The sequence below is a fragment of the Rosa chinensis genome, chromosome 7 (genome assembly GCF_002994745.2).
Source record: "Rosa chinensis cultivar Old Blush chromosome 7, RchiOBHm-V2, whole genome shotgun sequence".
Taxonomy (NCBI): Eukaryota; Viridiplantae; Streptophyta; class Magnoliopsida; order Rosales; family Rosaceae; genus Rosa; species Rosa chinensis.
Window position 1 is genome coordinate 9701348 of NC_037094.1, and position 6000 is coordinate 9707347.

Sequence of the window (6000 nt, forward strand, 5' to 3'; positions counted from 1 at the left end):
CTTGCTCCAGCGGCATTGGATGACACACCTCCGAAGGTTAGGGACCCTACTGAAAAGGTCAATCTGGGAACAACTGATGAGCCTATAGAAGTGGCTATCAGTACTTACTTAGAGCCTAGCGAGAAACAGAGGCTCGTTGAATTATTGCTGGAATTCAAGGACTGCTTCGCGGAAAAATATGAGGACATGCCAGGCCTATCACCAGACTTGGTATGCCACCAACTTCCAACGCTGCCTGATAAGAGGCCTGTGAAGCAAGAGCCGCGAAGAATGAACTCGGAGACCCAAGTTCTGGTCAAAGAAGAAGTCGAAAAGATGTACAAGTCAGGCATTATCAGGGTAGCCAAGTACAATAAGTGGTTGTCCAATATAGTGCCTGTTCGCAAAAAGAATGGCAAGATAAGGATCTGTGTAGATTACAGAGACCTTAATTTGGCTACACCTAAAGACGTCTACCCCATGCCGGTAGCGGACATGTTGGTAGACGCAGTTGCAGGGCACGAATTGTTGTCTTTCATGGATGGTACAGCGGGATATCACCAGATTCCTGTCACAGAAGAAGATAGACACAAGACCGCATTCCGCTGCCTTGGGTTTGCAGGAGTTTTTGAATATGTGGTCATGCCTTTTGGACTGAAGAATGCGGGAGCAACATATCAGAGAGCCATGAACCTGATCTTCCATGACATACTTGGGAAGATCTTAGAGGTTTACATTGATGACGTCGTCGTGAAGTCTAAGAAGAGTGGAGATCACTTCACGGATCTCAGAAAAGTTTTCGAGCGCATGCAGCTACACAAGCTCAAGATGAATCCCGCCAAGTGCGTTTTTGGAGTTCAGGCAGGAGATTTCCTGGGATTCATTGTCCATCAAAGAGGCATTGAGGTCCCTGAGGATAAAGCAAACGCGGTCATTAATGCATCTCCCCCGCGAACGAAGAAAGAGTTACAGCGACTACTGGGTAGGATCAACTTTTTGCGACGATTCATTTCTAACTCTTCAGGCAAAATCCATCCGTTTTCCCCACTATTGAAGTTACAAGGACAGAATGAGTTTGTATGGGAACATAAACATCAAGAGGCTTTCGACAAAATCAAGGCCTATCTGGCGAGCCCGCCAGTGCTTGTTCCTCCTAGAGCGGGATTTCCATTAAAGTTGTATGTTTCAGCAGCTGAGGCTTCCATTGGCAGCCTCCTCGCTCAGGATGATGCAAATGGTGTTGAACATGCCATCTTTTACCTCAGTAGGACACTCACAGATTGCGAAACAAGGTACACTCCAATGGAAAAGCTGTGTCTTACATTATACTTCTCAGCATGCAAGTTGCGGCATTACATGTTGTCCTTTACTACTTGTATCATTGCTCAAACCGATCTAGTCAAATATATGTTGTCGCGACCTATCTTGAGAGGCCGTATTGGCAAGTGGGTGCTCGCATTATCAGAATTCTCGCTACAGTATGTGCCACAGAGAGCAGTAAAGGGGCAAGCCATAGCAGACTTTCTGGCACATCACCCTATGCTGGATGTCCCCGCGGTTAGAGAATTAGAGGTCGCTGCCACAACTTTAGATCGCCCAGATTTAGCGTGCTTGCCAGAGTACGCCGCGCTTTATCAAGCCACAGTCTCACTCCAGCCTTGGGTGTTATATTTTGACGGGTCAAGAACAGATACGCTAGCAGGAGCAGGGGTTGTCTTGGAAAACCCGGCCGGCGATCGATTTTCCTACTCTTTCCAGTTGGAGTTCCAGTGTACCAATAACCAAGCAGAGTATGAGGCCCTCATTATAGGCCTAGAAGTACTACTGGAAATGGGAATCGGAGATGTACAAATACTTGGCGACTCTCTCTTGGTTATCAATCAGTTGTGCAACGAGTTCAGATGCAATAGCTTCACATTGGTTCCTTATTGGAACAGAGCATTAGACCTGTTGGACCAGTTTGATAACATACATCTAGAGTACATTCCTCGCGAGCGAAATTTTGCAGCGAACGAGTTGGCCCAACTGGCAACAGGGGTAACATTGAGATATGGCGTGCGGGAGAGAATCCTTAAAGTCGAGCGTCGCACGCTTCCTTCATGGATGGCGAGAAGAGATCCTCCAGATGATACCTCAGTCGCGACCCTGGAACCTATTGACGTAGATTGGCGCATCCCTTTGATCGCTTATCTCAAGCAGCCAGATCCCACTGCCAACAGGAAGATTCGTTTTCTTGCACTAAATTACTTTCTTAGAGGTGACGAGCTGCGACGACGAGGCGAAGATGGCATAGACTTCAGATGTGTTTATGGCTACGAAGCGAAACAACTCATGCGTGAAGTTCATTCCGGCATTTGCGGTGCTCATCAAGCAGGTCCAAAGATGCGATGGTTGCTCAGACGACATGGATATTTTTGGCCCAGTATCTTGAAGGATTGCATCGCATTCGCAAAAGGTTGTTTGGACTGCCAAGCTCATGGGCCGGTCCAGCATATCCCTAATGTTCCAATGCAACCCATTATTAAGCCTTGGCCCGCAAGAGGATGGGCGCTAGATTTAATTGGGATGATTCACCCACACTCATCACTTCAGCACAAGTTCATCATCGTCGCGACTGATTTCTTTACAAAATGGGTCGAAGCAGAACCTTTGAAAGAAGCATCTGGTGGTACGTTGCGACAATTCCTATTTAGGAACATCATATGCAGATTTGGTATCCCAGAAGTTTTTGTTTCTGACCGGGGGGCAGCTTTCATGGGTGGTGAAGTTGATAAACTGGCAAAGGAATGGGGAATACAGTTCGTCCATTCCAGTCCTTATTATGCTCAGTCTAACGGTCAAGCGGAGGCCAGCAATAAAATCATCATCACTTTGCTGAAGAAAATGTTGGAAGCTAATCCGCGACAATGGCATGAGACCCTTTATGAGACTCTTTGGGCCTACCGCACATCGAAGCGAAATCCTATCGCGACTACACCTTATGCTTTGATGTTTGGCCATGACGCAGTCCTGCCTTTGGAAGTCAACGTCCAATCATTACGAGTCCAAGAGCAACATCATCTCATTGGAGAAGACTACGTTCAGGCTATGTGGCAGGAACATGAAGACCTTAGCGAAAAGCGCTTGGAGGCTTTAGATAGTTTGGTCATGGAAAAGCAACGAGTCGCTCGAGCCTATGACAAGTGAACAAGGGGAAGGAATTACAGCGAAGGAGAGTTGGTTTGGAAAGCAGTTCTCCCGCTTGGCGAAAAATTAGATGGTCGCGGAAAATGGACTCCAAGATGGGAAGGCCCGTACATCATTTATAAAATCTTAGGGAAAGGAGCTTTTCATCTCAAGGACCTGGATGGAGATGTCCATCATAACCCTATCAATGGGAGATACTTGAAGAAATACTTTCTCAATGTCTGGGACTCAGAGGAGTCGTAGATATTTTATTCGCATAAGACATGGGGGACAATTCTAGTGTTCCTACTCTTGCAAAGCCCATTCATGAAGGCCTGTTTTTGAGGCCCATAATCATTTCTTCGCTATGCCTAGAAACACTAGGGGGGCAACACTATACAATACTAAGCCCATTTAACATATATATTAAAAAAAAAAAAAAAAAATCATAAATACAACTCTTCGGGGGCAATTCTAAGTGTCCCTACACTCGCGAAGCTACTAAGCCGAGTCAGCGGCTCCGGAAACTTTTTCCAGCTTTGCCCTCGCAGGAAAGGCTGAGCTCAAGAGAAATGTAAGAGCCACCACCGTGATCACCACCTCCGTCGGAAGTAGTCTTCATGTTGCCAAAGATGTCCTCACCGTGCATGGGAAACAGTGGAAGGGTTTTAATCTCCTGGTGATCTTCTCCTCGTTGTTCCATGATGGATCCACCAACAAGCTCTGATCTTTGCATGGGCACATGAACATCCGAAGTGGATGTCTTCTTCTGCTTCTCCCGAGCCCTTTGGTTCACGAACCAAAAATAGACGTTCTTGAACTCGATCTTGCCATACCATTTCAGCTGGAGACAGATCCTCTGAATCTGCTCTATAGTTGGGGACCTAACTCCCTTGTTGTAGAAAAGCTCCTTGAGGATTCTTATATGATCTGTAGTGGGAACCCACCTAGTACGGTTCTCCCTGCGAAGCATGTTAGCACTACTCCCGGCTGCTTTGTTACTTCCACCATTCTCGGTTGGATGCCGGTTTTGTGGTTCCATTGGTAATGGATTGAGAGAATGTGAGAATTGAAGAGTGATGATGATGAGTATTTAAGAAAGATTGCTGCTAGAAATATTCGAGTTGATGAAATGATTTTGGGATTGGAAATTTGGGTTTATAATGTGGAGGAAGATATGGGCATGCAAATATCCACCCTTGGATGAAGCTCAATTTCAAAACCGATGTCAGTAAATCGAGATTAGTGATTCCAAATCTCGGGAAAAAAAGGACTAGCAGCATGTGAGGAACGGTTTTCGAGGAGACCGAACGGTTTTCGAGCAGGTAACTGTTCTTTTCACGAGATTATTTTTCACGACTGTTGTTTTTCAACGAGTGATTAATGCCTTAAATCTCGGAAAAGAAGGAGTTATTGGCGCTAAGAGTTTTGAGTTGGGAGCCAGCAAGTGGATCCAAAAGATACATATTTTCTCAAAACCCTCGCCGCGAGGCTCTTTTTGATGAGGAGCATATTTTAAAAGTTCATATTATTTTTAATATGCAACTAGGGGGCCTATATTTGGGGCCTTGTGAGACACAATTATTGGCTTCTCACGGATATTTTCAATATCAGGATAAGAAAATATTATTGTATTCATAAAGTGGCTGTGCGGCCAAAAGCAGTACATTCATTACAAAGCCAAAAGTGGCTAGAATACAAAACAGGAATCTTCGGATATCTTTTGAATCTTTTCTCAAGTGGAAGCAGCTATGGAATCCAACGTCGGGTTAAGCCGTGCCATTATCTCAAGGAGGACAGACTTCAGGGTAGGGAAAAGAGGAGTACCGGAGCCCCCTTTACATGGAAACGGCAGAGGAATACAACATAGGCTTGGCCAACGCCAGTATCCATGAGAAGGGGAGACGCCTGTAAAAGAAAATGGAGCCTCCAAGCCCCCTAAATTGGAAGCAGCTATGGAATCCAACGTCGGGTTGAGCCGCGCCATTATCTCAAGGAGGGGCAGAGAGTGAAGGAACCAAATATCAGCTTAAGTCTCTGCATCCCCTCTAGCCTTGGTAACCACCATTAGCTGGACGTGAAGTACAGGAACAGCCATTTTGTAGCTTGAACCCATTCCTTCAAAGAGTCCATCCCTTCTCATCCCTCCAAGATTCTATCAAGAAGAGAAAGGGGGAGAAGGAGGTGAGAACCAAAGCCCCTTCCATCTGGAGGGCACAATACGGGCCTGGTCCAGAAAGAAGGAAACAGAGGAGGAAAGACGAACCTCAATTTGGCTTCCCTCCCTTCCCCGATTTGCTCCAAGTGGGGGATCCTAATACAGATGGTCTCGCACGATCGTGGATCTCACACTCGGAGCCCCCTCGTGTTTCTAAACCAATCTGAAGCCTGGCATTATTGTTGCAAAATTCCAGAAAGGCGAAACAAGGGGTTGCCTAAGATTACGCCATAAGGCCTAACCCAGGCTTAAGATTACGCCATAAAGCCTAAAATTTAGAGGCTAAAGGTCATTTCATGAGGAGAAGATTTGTGAAGAAAGAGAAAAAGAAGCAAGGACTGAAAGGCCATTTTTTGAATATTTCAGAAAAGTTGTTGTGAGTATTCCCTTCCTGAAATATAACTATTTATAGGGACTTCAGGCAAATCCCCACCCTTGGATAAAGCTCAATTTCAAAACTGATGTCAGTAAATCCAGATTAGTGATTCCAAATCTCGGGATTAAAGGGACTAATAGCATGTGAGGAGACCGAACGGTTTTCGAGGAGGTAACTGTTCTATTCACGAGATTATTTTTTCACGACCGTTGTTTTTCAACGAGTGATTAATGCCTTAAATCTCGGAAAAGAAGGGATTAAC